Source organism: Cuculus canorus, chromosome 4 (genome assembly GCF_017976375.1).
Source record: "Cuculus canorus isolate bCucCan1 chromosome 4, bCucCan1.pri, whole genome shotgun sequence".
In the NCBI taxonomy this organism is placed as follows: Eukaryota; Metazoa; Chordata; class Aves; order Cuculiformes; family Cuculidae; genus Cuculus; species Cuculus canorus.
The window spans coordinates 42,158,136-42,181,800 of NC_071404.1; the positions used below are offsets into that span (position 1 = coordinate 42,158,136).

The 23,665-nt window shown below is 36.7% G+C and overlaps 1 protein-coding gene across 3 annotated transcripts in view; it reads right to left on the reverse strand.

Annotated features, from left to right (window-relative positions):
• Positions 1 to 23,665, reverse strand: part of TLL1 (tolloid like 1) — a 136,194-nt gene that overhangs the window by 81,227 nt on the left and 31,302 nt on the right. The window contains exon 1 of one of the 3 annotated variants that reach the window (XM_054066010.1): positions 17,932 to 17,950. The exons of the other annotated variants lie outside the window; for them this stretch is intronic. The gene's annotated coding sequence lies outside the window, so the exon portion shown is untranslated. Of the gene's footprint in view, positions 1 to 17,931; positions 17,951 to 23,665 lie in introns of those variants that run through there. 3 annotated transcript variants of the gene reach the window in all.

The window sequence follows — 23,665 nt, forward strand, 5'->3', positions numbered from 1 at the left end:
TGCCTCTGTGTTTACTGACCTTTAATTTCATGCTAACAGACTGCAGTTTCTGGTATAGCAAAAGAGGGCCGACGGGTCATGGGTTTTTTTTGCTGTCCCCAGTTACCTGCAAATTCTGACTTCTGCTGCTGCAGCTAGCTTTATTAAGGAGGCTAGAACAATACACTGGGGGGCGGCGGCATTTCAGGTCTATATTATAACAACAGTCATAATCACCTCAGTTAGGCCTGTATGACCACTATAACATTATAATATTCATTTTCATCTTACTGTGAAACTCCGTTATCCTGTGAATAGCCTTAGGGTGAAGATCTACAAAGTTAATTATATGGCTAAGCTTCCTTACAGTAGGAAGAACAGGCTCCATCACGCAAAATTATCACACTTGAAGTGAAATCCTTTTAAAAAATGCAGAAAATCCAGAGAACTGGAAAGAATAAAACTCTTTTTTAAAATTAAGAATAGAAATCAAGAACAAAATTTAATTAATTTTATTCCTTAAAGAATGGCAAAATGGATAACTAAAAATAAGCTGCATATAGAATAATGAAGAAACGCCCTTGTTGGAAAGACAGTTGTCAATCTGACCGTGCCACCTACATTAAACAGTTGTTAGGACTGAGACAGACACAGCAGCTTCTACAAGGCCTCCCCAAACATTCAAGCCTTAGACATTTTCATTTGAGCACCAAATTAAGTGAAATACCAAGCTAAATGATAATGCATGGCACAAGCCAAAAGATTAAACAAACTATTTTATTCTTTGCCATTACACTTGTATTAATCAACTGTATCTGCTTTGTACAGAATTTTGTATAGCACTGGTGATGTCTTACAGCTTTTGTTTTCCTTATATTGCCTGAAGTTCAGGTCAAAATAACTTCTCTGGTTTCAAAAAACAAAATACATTTTATAAGTAAAGTACCTTACCTTTCATAACTTTCTCCACATAATGAACAATATTTTTTGCTCAGAGCAGACTTTATTTTAAAATTAAAATAATAATTTCATCATAATGAAACAACTGTGCATCACCTGAGCACAGTAATAGAGTCTTTGTCCCAGAAGCTGCATTCAATCAGTTCGGCAACTTTATTAAAGGAAAAACAATTGTCTTTCTTTACTTGGCAGTTTTGAAATATTATTTTCCCTCTAACCAGAAAGTTAAAGAGTAGGTGGAATTTTGTATCTATCAATTTGCCCGTGTGAATGTACCTGGACACAGAAATACTATGTTGTAGTACTCTCTGTTCAAAACACAAATCAATTTCTAGTTTGACAGCTTTGATGCCTCAATTTTGAAGCTTCAATAGGGGAAGAAGGTAACAGCACCATCTGAAGACAGGAAACTTTATCACAATTATCAAACAAACCATCAGACACTGGAAATAAAGTTAATTTTGGTTTTGGAGCTCTTGTGGTCTTCAGCCCAGTGCATATTAGTGTAACTTAGGAAGAACACGTAAAGTTTCATTGTGACTAATAAAGCTCACTTAAGCAAAAAAAAACCCAAACATGTGACCAAGTGAAACAGAAGCACTTTTAAAGCCAGGTAGCTGCAAACTAAAAATTTCCAAGGAGTTTGGAGTTAGGCTTCTGTAACCTGACTACTCAACAATCATGGAAACTTTCACAACTTGACTATCATACAGAAAGGGCACCAGGAGAACAAACCAACATCAAGTGGAAATTGTGAGATGCATATTCTTCAGCAAAGACCACCAGGACTACATTCCAGCCCGTGCTTCCTCTTCCGTTGTTAAGAAAAGGCACACAAGTTCGAACAAGAGGTTGAATGAAGCAAGGAAATCAAATCAAATTCAGCACAGTGGAAGAGAGATGCAAAGTGGAGAAAAGAAGGTGAAAGAATGAGGCTACTAGGAAGACCATTACCATGCAGAAGGCAAACGGGTATGGAGTATTTCATTTTAGCCACCTACAGTGATTTATTTTCTCTTTTTTCGAGAGAGAGACAAATTTTGTAGTGAGGTGGAAGAGCTGGAAAGACCAAGATAATTTCAGATATGTCTAGAAGTTTATATTTCAGAGGGTAGAGGTAAAATCCTTCATATGTTCTTCCCCTTTCCAGACCTTAAAAAAAAAGTTAAGTCCCAACCCATTCGGCAGAATGGAGATATTATTGAACAATAAGGATTTCAGAAAATAAAGTCCTTTTTAAGGACTAAAGAGCAAAAATAATAAACCATTGAAAATTCACCTAAACAGACTACTGAGGACTTGGGGTAAACCAGTTTTGGTCTCAACTTCAATGTAACATCCTAGCCTTTCAGTCACAGAGTAAGCTACAAGGTCAAAAATTACTGTATCTGATAAGCTGAAGGAATAGGTTTATATAGATTACAGCAGAAAGAGTATTTTAGATGAGCGGCTCTCAGATCTTGAGCCTTCCCAAGCATATTTTCCTGGGGGTTGCTGCCTCTGAAGACACTCAGGCAAGTCAGGTATGAATGGTGACCCTTGGAAGAGTCCTGGTACAGGGACCTAAGATACGGAGCTCAGCACAAGAATGAGCAGAGCCAACAGAGCACAAGCATTGCACAGCAATCTTGAGGGGAAAGCAGCAGTAGATGCTCTCTGGGGACGTGGTGGGCAACACAGAAGAAGGATTGGAAATTGGTTAGTTAAGATATCTCACTTCGGGAATAGCAGACTTCAAGAAATTTCACAACCATAATGTCTTTCCTCCAGTGCTATAGGTTGTTACTATGGAGTAGAAGTGGATACCAAACTCAGTAATAAACAAGTTAACTCCATTAGTAATTTTTTTGTGCTATGACAAAAAGAGGCCATACATCTAAACAGTAACACTTCCTTTACAATATGGCATTAAAACATGATAAATATGTCACATTAATGTTATTGGGTAACAGCACTGATCTAACTGGAAATTCTACCCTTCCGTATCTTCTCCGCATCTTCAGGAAATGAAAAAAAATTATTTCATTTTCTCACAGACTCAAAATCCCAAGTAGGCCAAAGTAGTAACTCGAAAACAGAAAATCCCTGCATAATCAAATGCAACCAAAGATTTATGCAGAAAACCCAACAGCACAGAAAGGAAAGTGAATATCTGAGGGATTATCTGGTACTTGGGATCAAGGTTCTCATCATACTGCAGGAAATAAATGTTGCTCCATTTGCACTGTCTTAAATTTAAACACGGAGAATTATGAAATTGTACGTAAATAAATCCTTAGACTTCAGAAGTGATTTCCATTATCAGTTTCAGCTTCCTGTTTCAGTCATTTTTGTAATGAACCTCATTTAAGTCACTCCATCTTAGTTTTTACCACATCACTCTGTGACCCAGCCCTGCAGAAGAAACAAGAAAAGCGACTAAATAGCTCTTAATGTTGCTTTTTTTGGCAGTGATCCTGTGCTTAATACAGCAAGTTTTAGGTGTTGGACCACGTAATTCTATATCTCTGTCCACGTATTCAACAGATGTCTTCTAGCACACTTTTTTTGTTGCTAGAGTTCTAGTCCCTACAGCTAAAAAGTTGAAGCGTGATTGTCTTACTCTGTGTCACCCAATTCACGTCATAGTTTAAAACAGAATAGAGTCCCAATCAGCAAACTGTTTCGCTTGCTTGTTACCCACCACTCTTTTTTTTTCTTAAGGGGTTGGTTTGCTTTTTTTTTTTTCCCCAGCTGCTTATTATTTTCTGGACACAGCAAGCAAAACAGAAACTGAAAAAAAGTCCTCCGAGTTAGTGAAGTGCCAGTAAATTAATAACAGAAAATTACTGATGTTCTCTAGTGCCTAGTTTTGAGTTATTAGTTAGAATTTAATGCTCCATACATCTGAATATTATATAGCTTAATATTTTTAGCCATGATAGCACTTGAGACAGAATTTATACAATTATTCTAATATTTTGCTACTTGATAAACGCAACGAATCCTAATCCCAATTTTGCATTTGTTCACTATTGAAAAACTCTTCTGCTATAGAGACTCAGTGCTGTGCAGCTGCTGAAAGCTTTTTGAACTCAGTAAAGAATATTAGCCTCCTCTGCTGCAAGCCAACAGACTCTCCGTCCTGTTCTGAAGAGAATTATACATGTTGCACACAGTCCAAGCTTACTCACTTCCTAGGTTTTGGCGCTGCTGGTAATTCAAGTATCATCAACAGAACTTAAGCGGGGGAGGTAGAGGAGAGGATGATAAAAAAAAAATACATGGCTTCAACATTCTCCTATTCTTACTGTTTCTTTGCAAGACTGTTTTTATCCCCAGACTTGCGAGGCTGTAACCACTATTGCCAGCCCCCCACAAGCTGTCACAAAACTGATTAGGTTAAATTGTGCTTACTTACAGCAGTGTTTAACATAAGCACTTAAAGTTTGTTACTTGTTCAAGTATTATTATCATGTACCAATTGATTATGATGTACCAAAAGCAAATTAAGAAAAAAGTAATCCAATAACAAAAACCGTCCATGAATCCCATGGATTTTATTAGAGATAATCTTGTGATGTAAAATGGTAGCTATGTAGAAGTTCAAGAATTTCACAGATTTTAAAAGAAAGCAAATAGTTACACCTTGGTTTCCAGAAAGTCAGTCTCATTCTGATGCTTATTTCATAATGCATTTTAGTTTCTACGTCAAATAGAAACACTAAAGGACCAATCCAAATAACAGATCCTGACTTTTTCTCCACATTATTATTCTTCTTTTCTTGCTTTCATTAAGCCAATTTACAGCTCCTTATGTACTGCTTACTACCAGATTTCTTAAACTGCTTTATAATAGGGGCACATATGTTAGCAGGAACAGTGTACCATGGTCCACTTGCCATCCAACTCGCCAACATCACTTCTCCCATAGCAACTGCAATAGTTTCAATTACAGCTGTTTTTTGCATGATACAGAGAAGACATATACTAAGGAGTTAATGGTTTTTAATGTTTTGATTTTTTATTAATAAAGACATTACTGCCTAAATTAGTCTCAAAGTATTTTTAGATGTCTTTTAATACAAATCAGCAGCTGGAACAAAGGACGTGAGCCAAGTATGATGTTTCTAGCCAACTCACCCTGGGCTAGCACGGTCTGCTGGCCATTAGGGGTGTGTCTTTTGACAGCAACACAGTGGTGGCCTGAAATAACCTCTTAACATAGCTCTGGAAACAGGAATTACACAAGATACTGCAAAGACCAAGCTTCCTTCAAGCTCAGAGGAAATAAAAATATTTAATACAGCTAACATTCATAACAAATATGCCAAATCAAATAGCACATTTTTCAGAAGACTGCTACTTAGCCTAAGGCATTTAGGGTCTAAGATTTCAAAATTCCTTGAACTATTAAGATTTCAGGAAACAGAAAATTTTAATAGGCTACTTAACTCCTAGAAGATCTTTATTCTTGCTTTACTCGTCAATGCTTTCAAAGCAAACTATTCATAAATCGAAATGAATACGTAGAAAACCACAGGAAAAGCACCTGACCAAGTAAAACTTGAGCGCTCAGAAAACATGTTGCCGTATCACTTACCCCTTGAGTAGGCCACACATATTATTACTGAGTTTATAAAATATTGTCTCCAGCATGATATCCAAATGTAAAATGAAAAATCCTACATTATCAAAAGGCATACTCCTGTAAATATTTGAGAGATTTTAGCTCTACATGTGGGAGGAAAAAGAATACCAAACACACAAAACACATACTTTCTTCTACCTGCACTCTCCTGTTTGTAATCCTAGTCTGTAAATAGTAAACATCTACGTGGAAAGGAATACCAGTCACCTAAACTTTACATTTTCTGCTCAAAACTAAAACATCCATAGACTGTCATTTTATAAAAATGTATCTGCTTGAAGCTCTTCTGGGAAGGATTATAAAACACTATTTCAGATTTTATTTTGGTAGCATCAATACCACTTGAGGTATCAGAGAGCTGTAATACTACAGTCCTGTCACGAAAGTGAGTGCCTTTCAGTTATAAATTATTCTGCAAGAAGACAACTCCCAAAACGAAAGTAATTTTATCATAACATTACTATTACTAGTACCATCTAAGTGAAGAATTCATTCAAATGCTACATAAAAACTAATTTGCAAAAGTGTTGATTAGAAGGACCTTCAGGGATGTGAAAATCACTAACACTTAGAGTTTATAAATTAATCTTGCACTTGTCTAGTTGTGAAGGTATATTTCTATTATCTCTAAAGAGAAAAAAAGCCCAATATTTTAAAGATATTCAGCTTTTAAATACAATCAGCAGAATCTTTTAAAAATTTCATGCTTATTTTCAACTGCAGAACTGACATTAATCTTAGAAGTAACAAACATCTAAAGAGGTAGAAGGTAGAACAGAAACAGACAGAAAACTCTCATGTAGTCTACAAAATATAGTGTGAAAGAAAAACAAAAGGGAAATCCTGTACTATAGGAGTTAAGATTTTTTTTTTTCATGGCAGACAAAAGAAGAAACCTAGCTCTAGATTGTGAATATACAGAAAACTGTCTCTGTGGCATTCTAAGAACTCTTTTTATTTTGATGAAGGTCTTAGAAATACATGAATGTGCAAGAGGATGCTTCAGAGAGCAGTAAATGACCTAACCCAAAGTTTAAGAACAGAATACATCTTCATATGACTTCATTTGTTTACATAGAGCATGGGAGAAACATCTGGCAGAACAGAAAAGGACGCTGAAGCTTTTGAAGGCATCAGAACTGAACTTAGCAGGAGGGATTTGGGGGTTAGGGGTTTTCTTTGATGGCTTGTTTGGCTTTGGTAAAGAGGTGTGTCACATTTCTGGACTTGGAGAAAATGCGCTAAAACCATAGGCCCAGAATCGAATGGAAGGGACTGCAAGGTTCTACAGACCTTGAGGAAGCATAGTAGATTAAAGACCTGTAGAGTGTGGACTTCAAAAGACTAAAACAAAAAACTGCAAAACAAGCAGCAGTATTATACTACCTCCAACAATGCCACCCATTCAAAAGAAAAACACCAAAAAGCTTCTGAGTCACTAAAAGCAATAGTTCTATTCCCAGTCCTATACCTGAGCGACGGAATTGATCCAATCAATTTGTGGCCAATCTGTGATGCCTTGAAGGTTATTTATTAGATTTGCACTAAAATGAATTATCTTGATAACTATGAGACAAACAGCTCAGGGAAATACTGCCAGCTGCTAACTCCACAGGAATACTTTCACTACTAACAAAAATCATAGAATCATAGAATCACCAGGTTGGAAAGGACCCACTGGATCATCGAGTCCAACCATTCCTAACACTCCCTAAACCATGCCCCTAAGCACTTCATCCACTCATTCCTTAAACACCTCCAGGGAAGGTGATTCGACCACCTCCCTGGGCAGCCTGTTCCAGTGTCTGATGACTCTTTCCATGAAAAATTTTTTTCTGATATCCAGCCTGAACCTCCCCTGGCGGAGCTTCAGGCCATTCCCCCTTGTCCTGTCCTCAGTCACTTGGGAGAAAAGGCCAGCTCCCTCCTCTCCACAACCTCCTTTCAGGTAGTTGTAGAGAGCAATAAAGGCTCCCCTCAGCCTCCTCTTCTCCAGGCTAAACAACCCCAGTTCCCTCAGCCGCTCCTCGTAAGACTTGTTCTCCAGCCCCTTCACCAGCTTCCTTGCTCTTCTCTGGACACACTCCAGAGCCTCAACATCCTTCTTGTGGTGAGGGGCCCAGAACTGAACACAGCGTTCAAGGTGCGGTCTCACCAGTGCTGAGTACAGAGGGAGAAAAACCTCCCTGGACCTGCTGGTCACACCGTTTCTGATACAATGAAAAGCTAAAGGCAGCTGCCACTGGTCTCCATTGCACAGGCTATACTGAACAAAGAGTAGTGCTAACTACTGGTTAACAGAGTATGTCAGCCCATACTCTGTCTTGCAGTTCTGAGCACAGAGCTACACTGTGGTGAACAGCACCTCACACACCACCTGTCAGAGAGCTACCCTGGGGGATTTCTCAGGTGGCTTTGCCATACAAAGAGGACCTTTAGTCCCCAGTCTCAGCAGAACAGAGTGTCATGTGCAAACACGAAAACACTAACATGCTAGTCTACTGTTGCTAGATCAGCAAATATGCTTTCTTCAAGTGTAGAATCAAATATTATTAGTTCCAGCATGGGAGTATGAAAATAACCGCTCTTCCTAATGATTATACTGTTTTCCATTTGGTAAAAGGATTTTTCCTGTTCTCCGTGTTTCAAAAATAGAACTAAAATTAAAGTCACTGGTTTTAGTTAATTCATCTTACTGAGTTTTCCTTTTATTTAACTCCCAAAACATAAATACTGAGTGGGTGAAAGCAGAAATTATAAAACGTGTTAACATAACTTATGAACTGATATACCTTTTATGTCTCCATGTTAGTTTCCAGTTTCTCTATCCAACAGTATCCAAATTAAAAGTCCAATCATATATTCAATCAAAATTTTCATGGAATGCCCACAAGTTTGTTGTTTTAACAACAGAGCACTTAGTAATACAATAAAAAGGTTTTGCTCCACAGGTTTATTAACTCAGAAAAATATAACTGGTTGAGTTACTGAATTCAGAACCTCACTGGCACCATCAACTTTATCATATACAACTTTCTGCAATTTACCAAGAATCATTTTAAAAGCTGTGCATTCCCTTCACTATTCCTACTGAAAACTTATCAGTGATGCTTCCAATTTGAAGCTGACCTTGTTTACTCGGCTTTAGACTTCCATTTTTTGAAAACACAATGAACACTATATTTTCATAAATCAATACCACAAGTGCAAATATAGAGGCCATTCTTACTACATGAGTTTAAAATATATCAAGTCAGTGAGTACAATTTTTTGACAGTATTTCTGGAATGCCTAACATGCAATAAAATTCTGTAAGAGTATTTAACTGATAACATAACTTCAAGTTACCAAATAATAATAATGTTAAATCAAAATAATTGAAGTCCTGCTGCACAGCAAGATACAGATAGCTATAGCTTAAAATTACTAGCAAAGTAATGAAGATAAGTGGATTCTTAAAGCAAGAAATAATAACAGCAGGAGTTAGCTTATCAGAGAAACTTTAAACTCAGCAATAAAAACAATTACTTTAAGACTTTTAAATCTCTAGGTTAATATAAGATTGATAAACTGACTTTGTCTTTGATTTAGTAGCTTGTCACATTTTAGTGTCAGAAACTAAATCTTTCTTCCATACAGAATTGAAGCAATTATCTCCATATTACTAGCTTTAGACAAAATAAGTCAAATTAATTCAATTAAAATGGCTTTTTGACAAAAGAAGGCTTAGTTAAGTACAAAGACTTATCATTCAGTTGCATCTTTTTTCTTGCAAGAATTATGTCTTACCTATTATTTATCTTTTAACTAGAAGAATATATAGTCACGCACTGCTTCTTGGCTGCTGTTGGACCAAACCATTGGTTTTGTGGTTGCATATCAAGCAGTGCATGACTTTTGACCTGACTGACAACTGAGAGGCAGTTCTGCATCACCTTCTCCGAGTGCACCTACCTCTGGCCAACTCATCAGAGAAACATTAGGCGCACAGATCAAACAGAGCCTGCTTGGTTTCTTATAAAGCTGCCAAGCCATGGTAAACAACATGGGAGGGAGCTGGGAAATAGCCCAGAGTACTCTGGGATGCAGGCTGATAGAAACAATAGAAACTAATAATGACCCACTTACTGACATGGAATTAGCAGGATGGTGAATAACTAGGTAAACATGATTTTCAGTGCAATATTGCAGCCCAAAAGGGGTAAGCCATTTTAACAGGAGGATAGTGCATAAGTAAGCAGCAATTATTTTACCTGGTAAACAAACTTAACAGGCCATTGGCAGAACATTGAGATAATGATCTCTCAACAGCATGCTGACAGATGGGAACAGTAAAGGATTCATGCAAATAATTTTTCAGGATTACAATAAGAGACCTGAGAAACTCTAGGTATATAACTTAACAGAAACAACATTTTGATTTGATCATTAATAAAACATCGTCAGAAGAAAAAGTTTATTCACTCTGTGGCACTCCTTAGTCCAGCTTACAAAAGACCAGGCAAACAGAGAGAAACTGATGACTGGAAAATTCAAACTGGACATAACACATCATTATGGAATAATGCATAATGGAGCTAGGAAGACATTCACAAAACAACATTGATCGTAAGTTAAATACTTAGTACCTTTTGCCTTTAAAATTTTTTTTGAAAGGAAGTTGTCTGCCAAGTCACTATTTATTTTCAATTAAAAAAAAAAAAAAAGTACAGCTACTGAGCTATCCTGGATTATTCCTGGTTTAACTAATATATGTATTCACAAAAATTAACGTTCACCAAGAAATAGAACGTATTCTGCTCTCTTGAAAAGAGTTGTAAGTAGACTCCATGCCATCTTGAGACAACAGAAAGCCAGGAAATTAACAGAAGCGGGCAATGAGAGAGAAGGGCAAGTGCTCTATCAGAACAGAGAATTGCTAAATGAAAATACTCCCTTTATGGCATACTTAACTGCAGTTCAAAATAGTGCATTTGAAAAAAGGTCAGTCCCTAGATATGAAGGGAAGAGAAACAACTGTCACTGCTCTACAGACCTCACAGAAGAGGAAAGCCTCTCCTTGGAGCCAGTACAAAGGAGTCACTATCTGGAAAAGAGACCATGAGAAAAGAAAATTACTTTTATGAGTTTATCAGAAGTAGAAGCCAGTAAAAGTTAAGTGTTTTCTTGATCAAAGATAGTAACATTATTATGTTCTGGAAGAGCAAATCATCTCAATTTCAAGAAAGCTGGAGATAAAACATGTACCTAGCATGGGCAATTAGAATGACAGACTGCTCTAATCTTCTCCATCTCTGAAGACAACATGGAACCTCTCTCATCCCTTGCAGATGATAAATCTGAACAACTAAGGAGATTTTTTTTTTCAATGTAAAGCTCAAATATACACATTCCAGTGCTTTCAGAAAATCTGTTCTTTACTGTCCATAGCAAAACTCTTATTGTAAACATGCTATGACGTTTAACAAATGTGGACAATAAATCTAAGCAGTCATACAAGACAGTTTCATAGGATGATTTAATTGGTACACACATACTGACAGAACATTTTCATTCTCACCACTTAGTGAGAGGTCAGGATAAACACATCAAGGGGACAGCCTATGTTTCATGGATCTGGCTTCTGTTGGCTGTCCTTGATGTCTGACATTTTTCAAAAGAATGTAGCTGCACCCAAAAACTTGCTAAGGTATTTGTGGTAATCAGCTAGTCAGTGAACAAGCTACAGCTGACAGCAAAAGCTGCTGTCACAAGATGTAGCTATTCCACTTCTGACCAGGCTTGGTACCACCTGAAATAATTTTTGCATGTTAAGATCAACATGATTCCCACCACCTTCTCCTTCAGGCCTTCAAAGTACCCCAAAAAAATCTGTTTAAATCCTGAATTGAAAGGACAGGACAAATTCTTAGCATCTGCTTTCAAGTTGGTTCAGATGCCCTGACACAAATATGGTTACTTTACTGAATGACACAGGAAATGACAGTAAAGATTCGCAGTAATCTCATGACCCTTGAGTTCAGGATAATCACAAAAAAGACACACATAACAAGATTTGACTTGTGGCAAAATTATCTGAAAAGCAAAAATCTCTCAGATATACATGATGGACAGATAAATGAACAGTTTTGATCTGCTTACTTGTGTTTTTTCTGTCAACCTATTTGATCTGGCAAAGTCATCTGTCAGTGAAGCAAAAACAGCTTTCAGGAATGGCATCTTTGGTATTTTCCACTGAGGCAGAACTAAACTTCTGAAGTAATTCTGTATTATGATAATCAATGAAGTGAAATTCAATACGGAGCACTGTACAAATGGTATTAATAATGCACCATTGGAGAAGGTATTTACTAAAAATGCAACCCGCAGAAACATCTTCAGTGGAGAAATCTTACAATAAAGCAAAAATCCATGTCAGCACTCAGCAGAAAGAAGAGAAAGCACATGACTGGGTCTTCTGTCTGATTTGTTTGGAAGACAAGGTAGTTTGGGTTTGGGAGGAGGAAAATAAAGAAAATTAATGAAAACAAAACCCTTTAGAGAAAACGTGTCACCATAAAAGCCACAACAGAAAACGTTGACCAAGTTTAAAAACATAACAAATATTTAGTGGCTAGTAGATACCCAAGATAAATTATTAATATCCTGTCACTAAATATTAGAGAACACTAGTGTACATGTATGATGCACTGCTACGTATGCATCTTTCCCAACACTTGCATCTAACAATGCTTGTTTCTCTAACAGTCAACAGTACACTGTTATTGAATGAACACACAATATGCCATTGGATATTATGGCTTTGACATTCTTTAGAAAGATGCAAAGGCAGTCTGCTTTCCTGAGAAAATTCTTTCTTTTTTTTTTTCTGAGCACATGGAATTTCTTCCCTGCTACACAAGCAGCTTAAAAACTGTCTTTCAGTTAGTTTTGAAAAAAATAATTTTTTTCTAAGACACGTACTATATTCTACAAGGATATATAACAAGATTTTACTTGCAGTGAAATGTCATAAAAAGCAAAAACTTTTGTTGGAGATGCATAGTAAAATATCATTCAGAAATAGCAAGGAGGTTGTTTCACGGTGCATTTCACACTATATAGTTTTAATCTGTCAGCAGATCACCCTATCAGATACTTCAAAGAAACATATACTGCACCCAGTTAAATGGCAACAATTTTTGGCATTTCATATACTGACTTCTGTTCCGTTTCTATTATTTCTATCCTCTCACTTAATTAAAGCAGAAAGGAGTAGATTACATCTGAAAAACCAATGCCTGCAGGTAAAATAGAAAAGCTAAATTTAGGTACATGTTACACAAATACAACTGAAAAAAACCTAGTCCACACTGAAACATATTTTAGGTATCAGAATAATTTTTAAATCTTCTAGATCCTGACATTTATTATGCATCTTTTTCCCATTTTTCTACGCATGAGTCAAGCATCAAAAATTGTATTTTTTGTTTTCCCTGTGAAAGTCTTCAACAGTAGCTACATCCACAAGAAATCTAATTCTTTTTCCCATGTACATTTGCATATCTCTGTATACAATGTCAATAAAAATAACTCCTAATAGGAAGTATGAATGAAGATGAGTGTGTGACATTTACAGCAAAGTAGCAGGATGCAGACTACCAGGAAAAGATAGCTAAAGTCAATGGTGAGTGCTTGCAAAACATAAGCCAGTTTGGCAGAACCTGATACTGTACTGCAGTTGGGAAACTAGATAACAAAAGGTTGGCAATGTGCATTCTGCTCTTTAATAGAAAAGATGATATCAGATAAGTTAAGAGCCAAATAGTCACATCACATCTTTCCTTACAATAACATGGACAGGAATACCTGGCAGCACTAAAATCTAATGGTATTTTGTTTGGAAGAAAAATTAATCTGAACTGTGTGTTAACAGGGAGATGAACTTTAATTTAGATTAAATTGAATCTAAAATCTACTCCTTATGAAGAAAAAGCATAATCCATTGAGACAATTTTCTGTGAACTGATAAATATCTAGCCATTGTTAGATGTTTCATGGCTTTAAAACGTAAGACTATCCCACTAGTAAGACTCATATGGTTTTCCAAGTAAGATCTGCCACTAGATCTTAACTAATGAATTCAAGAAATGGATAGAATAGTAAGGTTGTTTAAAAAATACCACAATGTTCGTGATCATGTTAAGTTTTCCTTTTCCTTTTCACATAAAACGCGTTTTAAGTCTGCAGTGTATATTTGAAACAAACCATCTGGAGAAGACAAAGCCTGCACAATGGTGAAGGCTCTCCTCTTCAGTTTCTCCCATGATATTTCACTTAAGTTGCTAACTTAAAAGAAAAGTAAGTTTTCCCACAAAATAGAGTACTGCACCGTACTTCCTACTTGGAGCCTTCTATTATGATGTACTATGATTACCAAACAAAAATAATCTATGTTAATTACATGTGAACAAGCATAAAAAGAATCTAAATAACAGAAATACCAGATACATAGCCACTTCAAGTCTTTGCTGCTACAGGACTGTTTTTAAAGACAAAATAATTTGCTATGTCATTGAGCATTGCGGTATAAGACATGCTTCCACCACTTAGTGTTACAAAACATTTCAAAGCTATTTTAAAGTAATTTTGTAGCTTTTGCTTGAAGAATCATTTTCTAATATGAACAGCAACAAGGACCATGCATCCATCATTAGAGTTCGGAGCCTGAAGTTATACCAGAGACTTCTTTCAGATGAGATGCAGGACATTAACTGGCAATAGAGGGAAAGCCTTTATCCCAGAGAGAGAAATGGCCCCTGGAGCTAAGTGCAAATGCCAGCAGCAACCAGGGAAGCCCTGACTCAATTTATCCCTCTCTCTTCTCCCATCCTGAAGGTGGGATCCATGCCACATATTTGTGCCCCCAAAGGAGGAAGAAGGGTTGCTGAGACTATGGTTTTATGGAGTAAGCCTGGCCAGGCTGTCTGCCTCACCAAGTTTCCCAGTAATTGTGAGAACTTTTTGTCCCAAGAGGTATTCTGAGAGGTTGTGGGGAGGTAGTTAAGGACAGAGTGCAGGGCTTTACTAATTTGCTTCCCTCCAATCGCTCTGTCAGCTCCCAGCATAATGTAATCTAATGCTCCAGTGGCAGCTTGGAGTTCCCTCCCTGGAACAGCCACGTTCAGGCAGTAATTTGGCAGGTTAACACCATTTTCCTGAGAAAAATAAGCAAGTGCAGCAAAGTATTGTCCCGGAACAGTTTTAACTCAACTAAATTTGGATAAAATTGGATGGGATTAAGAAAAGGTGTTTTTCTAGCTCTTGAACATTTTCAAATTTCAAAGACATGCGATGTTATAGCTTTTCCCTACCCCACCCTCCCCTGAAAGTCAAAGGAATTTTGAAATACCCAACACAATAGACAGTCTACATGCAGTTTTAGTAATCCACCCCAATTGTAAAATTATAGACAATGTATTCGCAGGAATTTGCAACTCAGAACTGTGATTCTCATTCTTTAACTCTACAATAAGGCACGGAGGGCAAAATGGACAAATTCCATAACAAAGAGCAGGACACCTGACAGTGTAAGGGACATCTCTTCAGCAGCAAAGCCCAATTTTGTTCTGAAACCAGCAGCTGAAATCCAGTCTAGAACCTGTCATGATCAATAGCCATTGCTGTTTAACTATGATGAAGCCTATGCAAAGTGTATTTGTGAAGCTCAGTCCACTATCTAACAAATATGCCAACAGTATAAATAAATGGCAGCTTTCCCGGCAAGTCTATTGGAGCCTTTATGACAAAATCACTGCAACAGCCTCAGATCGCCATGTAAGATACTTCATGCTGTGAATCACTTCCTAACAAATATAAGAAAAACATTTCAAAAAAAAAAATTAAAAAAATAAACAGCAAAAGTACAGTCAGAAAATTTTTTTCTGTCCATAAACTTTTTGTACGTAGGCTGGAAAATAGTGTAGTTTATATTTTATCAATGAGAAATTTTGTATGCAAATGTTGAGGAAATGAGGTGAGTTAATTCATATTTATTTGATTGCATGTACTTGATAGTAGGAAAAATTTTGTATACCAACTCACAAATATTTGTCATTTACTTAAACTACAAATTACAGTGTAAACATAATTCCTGTCCTTGGCTTGCTTTCTTCTAAATGATAACACTAAAGTACAGTTGGTGATTTACAGAGTGTAAATTCACACAGAGGTTACAGAATTATCTTTGTTGCCCAAAGTGATTATCGTTTTCCAAATAAATGGTGAATGGATTAACAGACAGGCATTTGCAGTTTTCATGAAACAGAATACCTAGTTGTTTATTTGGGAAATTTAGGTATTTCCTGTGAACTCAACAGTACCCAAATGCATCTCATTTGATCCTAGGCCTTCAAGAAGTACCAAGAAAACAGGAATCTTAGGCCAAGGCCATGCACCCTTGTCTAACACTGGCATCTAAAATAGGCAAATCTAGTGGTTAATTATGACACTTTTCAACTTATTATAGCAGGATGAGAGATGCCCAGCTCTAAATAAGCACCTGTCTTTTAGAAGGCTAAGGGAGATAAAAGCTATTTAAGGGTTTCTAGTGCTTCAGCAAGTTTCTTTCCCAGTATTTTTCAGATGCAATAGAGAAAATGGACATGCAACTTCATGCCATATTTATTTCAGCATAATTGCATTCTTCAGTGAGGACTCAAAAGGTAGTGGCAATATAACTTACCTTGCATGCAGCAGTAGGGCCGAATGGATTGTGTGCAATTCAGAAAATACAAGATTATACGTACACAAGCAGGTGATTTTAAAAAGTAAAAATATCCAAAAACATTTGAGATAAAAGATAGCACTGATTCTACTAAAGAATTCAGCAAATTTTAAGATGCAGCTATTACCTCCATTTCCTCTGTTTAGACAATATTTCTAAGATTTGACATGTTAACCTAACAGCGAACTCAAATTGAGACAAATCAATAGCTTCATATGCTTTTCTGTCTCTTTTCTTCGTCTTTTTTTTTTTGGCAAAATAAGTATGTGCTTTAATAATTATTATTACTACTCAGCAGCCTGAATATGTAAAGGTACTTGCCAAAATTATGTCTTAATCTGTGTCAAAAATTACAATCTTCTGAAGTAATTTTTGGAGGCAATTAGTAATTTTGGCAACAAAGCTCTATGTTGGACACGGGACAGAATCTTACCTGTAGATTCTTAGACTAATTACCTACAGAGTAAAAGATGAAACAATTACAAACTTGAAACAAATATTTGATCTAAAAAGCACAGTTAATTTCAGAATTAACTGTAGTTTGGAATCAAGATGTGGGCTTAAAATAAAAACTATACTGAACTTTGTTTAAAAGCAATTACAGAAAGCAGAATAAAAGTAATTGAATTAATTAAGCCATGCCTAAAGCTCTGTACATGACACAAGTCTGTCCTAAGGCCCTGTCATCCAAAGTTTTACCCGTTACCCTAGCAGGTTCAGAGATATCTAAAAAATAGTTCTCTTACAGACTTCTGGTCTTATACTGCTAAATAAAAAGAGGACCAGAACAAACAAGTTTGAGCATGGAGCATGTGATCATCTGTACTCCCTAGCTGTTAGTTCATTCCCTCACTCTCTTTTGAACCGTTCCAGCCTGTAGTTTCCAAGACAAAATTTAAGCACAGCCTTAAAATGCAGTTCACTCTAGGGACCATTTCCCAACAAAAGTGCAAGAGTTCAGATGCCACCAGCTCAGTCCCCAAGAGGCTGAGCTGTCCTCCCCTGACACGCCACAGGGCAGGGAGTGCATACTCATACCCTTCATCTCATGCTACAAAACCAGTGAGCCACAGCATAGCCCCTGCACTGTTTAGATACTCTCAACCAAAAAGAACACGCACAAACAGAATCATCAGTTTGTTCTAATGCCAGGACTTGCTACGAAGCAGGAAGATGATGAAAATTACATATTCGTCTGTTAAAGTTTACGAAAAGGAGTCTGAACAGCAGCGTTATCTCAAAGTTCAAGCAGGGCTTAAAATTCAACATTACTTCTTATTAGTCCCAAAAGCATCATTTGATATCTCTGAGTACTAGTTCATATTTCTGAAAAACGGGCTACACCTTTTAGAGGAACACTGCACAGTCTAACAAACATCTAGAAAATACTTTAAGGTCCCTTGATGAAAAGCAAGATAGCATGTAAATCATGATATCACACAAAGTCTTAGTTGTCAAAGCTTCAATTACTTCAGTCTAGAGAATAACTTGACCTACCCACTAAACTACTGATTTGCCTAAATACAAGGAAGAATCATTCACTCTCCCACTAATTTTTCAAATGACACACTTTGTAGGTGAGAATCACTTAGTTTACCTGGAAATGATCTCAAGAGTTGCAGTACTTCAAAGCAGAGCTTGAAACACTAGCATATCAGGTTTTTTGGCTCAGAAGACTATTCTGAAATTAAGTGTAAAGGCCAGAAGCTAAAATGCTTAATCGTCTGACAATTTCATAATCCATTTTATTAAGAACAATGGGAGTATCACTACATTTTTTTCCCTAACCATATTAAGCAGGAAAAACCTAATGCTTGACAAAAAAAAAAAAAAAAAAAAAAAAAAAAAAGTTCATTAAAACTACATTTTCTACTACAAGAAGGAAAATAAAGCCCCTTTAAGCATTGCCTTAAGGCAGTAGACTTAGAAACATTTACTTAATCAGCACTCTTAAACAAATTTACTTAACAGCATTTCTCCATTACCATCTACTGTGAGAATCCTTAACTCAACAGTATTTTAAATCCCTGAAAAGAAACAGTCAAGGTGAAAGGCAAATAAACTAATGCATAATTGACAAAAAGGCTAACATTTAAAGAACCAGTATTTCCAAAATTGGAAAAGCTAGGTATCAGCTCTAGCACCTTGAAGCAACAAATTTTCCCTACTGCTCCATCAATGAGAGAATTAAAATAAATTAAAAAAGGCAACAGGAAAACAAACAAAGAAATTGACAAAAAAAAAACAACAACAAGAAAAAGCAGCCAAACAAACAAACAAAACCATAAGCAAACAACAAAATCAAACAAAAGTAAACAAACAAGCCAGGAAACCAACACCCCAAGGAATTTACAAAATTAGATGCATGTAGATTGTAGCTGGTTGAAATTGAGAAAGCACAAGACGTGACCACAAAGCTCAGCTCAAAAAGGATCAAACTTCCCCAACATCAGCAACACTGATACCAAGTTCTCCTTCTGCACAGAAAGGCAGGCACTAAGGGGCAAGCTACAAAATCCCATGCCAATCAGCTACACTGGCGAAGAGACGGCCCAGAATTTCCATGGTTTATTTTGCTAGAAGTGATTAAGTCCCATTAGCGTCACTGGGAGGAAGGCATGCGTGGTGAGAGGCAGCGGCACTCCCGCAACTGCAACCCCCAGTGGCACTGGGGCTGCCCGGCAATTAATGCGTAACGCAGTGCTGAAGGCAGCAGCTGCGGGACAGAAAAGGGCCGAGGGAAAAAATAATACATACACTGGAGAGAAATGGCAGTTTTTCAAGCACAAAGAAAGCTCACCATGTCTTTGGGAATTAATCATGCGTTTTAAAAGGGGTAAAGGGGAAAAGATGGGCTATAACCCAAACAGTATCATGAGCAATAAAAAAAGTGACTGGAAATCAGAAACTCTTCCATAGTGGGCCACAAGCTCCTCGAGTTTCCATCATTTCAGACTCAGTGTTGATAAGGGTGAAGAGGCAAATCCTTACTTTTTGGAATGTTTGCTGTAATCTGTTCCTTGAAAAATGACAGCTAAGGAATGAATCAAGTAACTGCTGTGAAAAATCATCTGTTCTGCAAAAGGCAACTGGCAACTTCTCTGCCAGCTGGTATTTAAGAGACTATTTTACGTGAAGAAAAACAAAACATAATTTACAGAATACTTTCACCCAAATTCACCAAAAGGTAAACCACATTTATTTTCTTGACTGTATATTATTCACAATTTCTCCTCTTAAACATGCAAAAGCAGAAGTATCACAGCCAATCGGTAATTTCTAAATCTAAAAAATATTCTTAGAAATCAAGTATGGAGATTATCAGTACCAAAATCCATCATGTGGATCCAAAAGAAAAAATTCATCCACCAGCCTTTTCACCAGTAATCCTTTCAAGTTTATCCCTCAGTGAATATCTGATCAGCGTAGCATAAGGAAGAGACATAGAAAGAGGCAAATTCTTCTAAGATAGATCCTCAGTGAAATTTCAAAGGTAAGTAGATACAATTTTAAAGCCATTTGTAACTTCATATTTCAATTTAATTTAGTTACCTCCCAATTCATTTAAGAAGAGCAATTTTGTCTATTTTATAGATCAGTCACTGTGTAAATATATCTACTTAGTGAGTTATTTACAGCACAACATCTGACATTGCAAAACACTGATTAATCTCAGGCAAAAACAAACAAACAAACAAAGCAGGATTACAAGGATGAAAATTGCACATGTTGAAATAAATTCACTGTGGTTTTATTCTCTAGATAAGCAGAAAGATGGACCTCTATACACAACTACAAAGCACAAATTATACACCTACAAAGCGCAAATTTTAGTTGGTCACATAAATGTCTATTTTATACTTCCACTAACCACAGAATTTTATTCCACAGGCTGTTTGTTAATCAGAGGTTCTGAAACAAAGGTAACTTCACGCCTGATTTCAGAAGCGTAATGTAGAGGGGCTTGTAATATTTGTTTGAACCAAACACTGCACATCCAACTAGTGCACTGAGATCAATTCTGATCCTGCAAAAATTCAGTTACAAGAACATCTAATGGAACTGGCCAAGGATGTCAACAGAAGCTCTATTTATTGACTTATGCTAAGTGCCCACAAGACAAAAATCTATTTATCTTTTTTTGACAACATGCTTAGAAAGTCAGAGGAACTGGACCATGCCACATCTATTCAACAGCACTCGCCAGGCCCACCTTAGCTATTCCAATGACATGACTACAGCCATAGAGCAAGAGGAGAGAGAATAGTTCAAGTCACAAGTGCAAGCAATTGTCTTCCCATTTTAACAAACATACAAAATTTAAGTTCCTTTAAAGTGGTTAGCAACAGGAATTTTTGAAACATCTTATCTTACCAGCCCCTTATTCACAGCAAAAAGACTTCTGTATTGTCAGCTAAACTGAACCAAATCATATTTGACAAACATGAGTCTTCACTGTAAAAATTAAGTGGCTTACTGAGAGCACACATGTAATTTAAAGAGTGAGGCTTGGTTCTAGTACCTGCAGAATAACAGATTTAATTTAAAGTATGTACTTAGAGTTTCTATATATTATGAAAGAGTTACTTTCATAATAAAAAAAAAAAAAAACCAAAACTTCAGCTGCTTTTGCAATCTTTCTCTGAATTTGTATAACCATTCAGCTTCATTAACATTTCACAACTCTACCTTATTCAGGTTTCCTCTTATTCCAAATAAGGAAACAGCACTGATAGAAATCAGACACCTACACAGAAGCTCAGATCACTGTTTAGTAAGCATGCTTTCAAATTACACCCATTTTGAGAAGCTCTCTTTATAAAGCAGAAATTAATTCCATCTAAAACCAAACTAATTTAAATTTTAATAGAACTACTATCTGTGTTAGCCTGTTCCCTACTCTGCCAAATCAGTTCACCTCAATGGCAGTATTCAGTGAGTCTTTCTCTTGGCTTACCCTCAAAAAAACTCCGTTTGTGCTAAACGGTAGGTAGGTATACTCTGAAATATTTTAAAGCACATTCAAGAACTGTATCTCATAAATCACGCTAATGGATGTTCAATATGCATTTTATTGTTCATATGTTCTAAAATTGAAAAAATCATAAAAGTAAATGCTTGTAGTAAATGAAACATAAATGCATCTACATATGCTTAGTAAGAGCTATTTTTAATACAGCTGTACAAAAATTAATGTATTTCTCTATAAATACTACTTCCAAAATATCCTCCCTATCAGAAAAATATTCTATGTGTGATGTCACTGTGATTCACTGCATTGACTTAGTGTTTCATATGAGTGCAAAGTAATAAATTTCCAAACCAGACAGGGAAAAATAAGTTGATTACTTATTTCTTTATTTCTCAGCTGAAGCTATTAAGTGGTAACCAGTTTACTAGAAACATTCCCATTAACTTTTAAGATGTTTCACTTTCCTATCATCCTACATATTGCCCCCCAGAGCATAAATGCACACAAATATAGATTCAGCATTTGGCACCATTGACAGGTGAGGGGGAGATGGGCTAGCAACCTTTTTGTTCAAGCCAAATCTGTTTTTAGTTGTACTATCAAGGTAAAACTAACAACGCTATCTTGATCTATAGTTTTCTACTGTGTCTACAACAAACCATTAAGGAGAAGAAACTTCACAGAAGAACCTTCAACTGTATCTGAGATGGTTGTTTTAGCAACTGATTTGACTAATTAACAGTGTTTACACACCAAGTTTGCTGAGTATTTTTGCTTCAAGAATGGTTTATGTTGATTTAACTTTGAAACATTAGCATAAACTGCTCTCAAACTGAAGCAAGAATGTCTACAGAACCTGATGCCTTGAACTAAACTGATCTCTAAAACCTACGTAATTTAACCACTACACTTCTCTTGTATACACAAGGCCTTTGTATTGTTACTGCAGCCTCTTGAAAAGGTGTAGGCTTCCATGATACTAGGAGAAGAATGCTCCATGGACCATGCATCCAAATGAACTGGCAGTTTAGGTACACAAGGCTTTGTTTGATCACCTTCTCCACCCACCCCCAATACACACCACAACCATTATCTGGGTAGGATGCAAAGAAATAGGCACTCAATTAGCCACCACGTTGAACTAAAACATTACAACTTCAGCAAACCATGGCTAGATAGACTAACACTTTTTCCAAAATCTATGCAAGCATTGCATATAGACACACACATAGAAAAAAAAAAAAAAGACATTACTCAGCCAAAAACGTACACTTAGCAAAAGAGCTCTCATTTGCCACACGCCTAAACAAAACAAACAAAAGAATATCTTTGTGAAAGTAAATTTCACGTACGAGCCATCTGCATAATGACATTTTCTCCAATAGCGCTTGCTGTTTTCCTATAATAAAAGCCTACATGGATGACAGTGCACGTGCTCTGTTATAACACCTTGGAAGAAAATCATAATTCAGTAAGTCTGGGCCCCACCTCACTCCGTTTGCTGACAGGTGCCTGACAAACCTTGTGCAGAGGGCATGCAGCTGTGGTTTCCCCTCTCCTTCTGGGAGAGTTAACACTATCCTTGCCAGTCACTGGACAATATATATGGCTTGTAAAGAACTCGCACATCTCCTTCCCACATAATTTGTCTCTCGGAAGTCTCTAGTTTCTTTGCCTTTGGAATCTCATAGCTTTTGCTTCCAAGCTGCTCTATATCTTCCCTTTCCAATTTTGATATTTGCAGAAAATACAAGAGACTGTTTTGATAACCTATGGGTCTCTCCCTTACTTTTTGGTTCTTTCACTTTTATTTCCATATCCAGATCAATAAACGTCAAAGTGAGATTTTTCTCTCCTTTTTTCTTATTTTATACCTCCCATCCTTGTGTCTACTATGTCTCAGATTTTTCTCTCCTGCCTTTCATCCTCGCTTGGTAACCAATAACAATCATCTAGCCTCTGTAACAACAGAGGGGAATCTCCTTTCTTCATTCAGGAAACAGGACACATTTAAGTATAAGGAGACACAGCTGAGCACACTCACAAGTTAGATACGGACACAAATCCCAGATCTTTTTCCTATGCCAGATCACACCAATTATTAACAAAGTACGTTCCTGCCATCTATGCCTCTTCTCTTTCACTTTCCAAAACAGATTTTCAGAGGCAAGCCACAATTTTCTCAAGTATACACAAATGCTTTACTTGGCTATACACAAAAACTGCTCGTGTTAAAAAAAAAACACTAGGCCAATTTCCATATTTTTCTTCTAAAGTATTAATCCATAGCTTATATAAACTGTTTTCTATGTATCATGGCTGCCTCATTTGTCTTTGTTTCTAAAACTGACCTGCATCA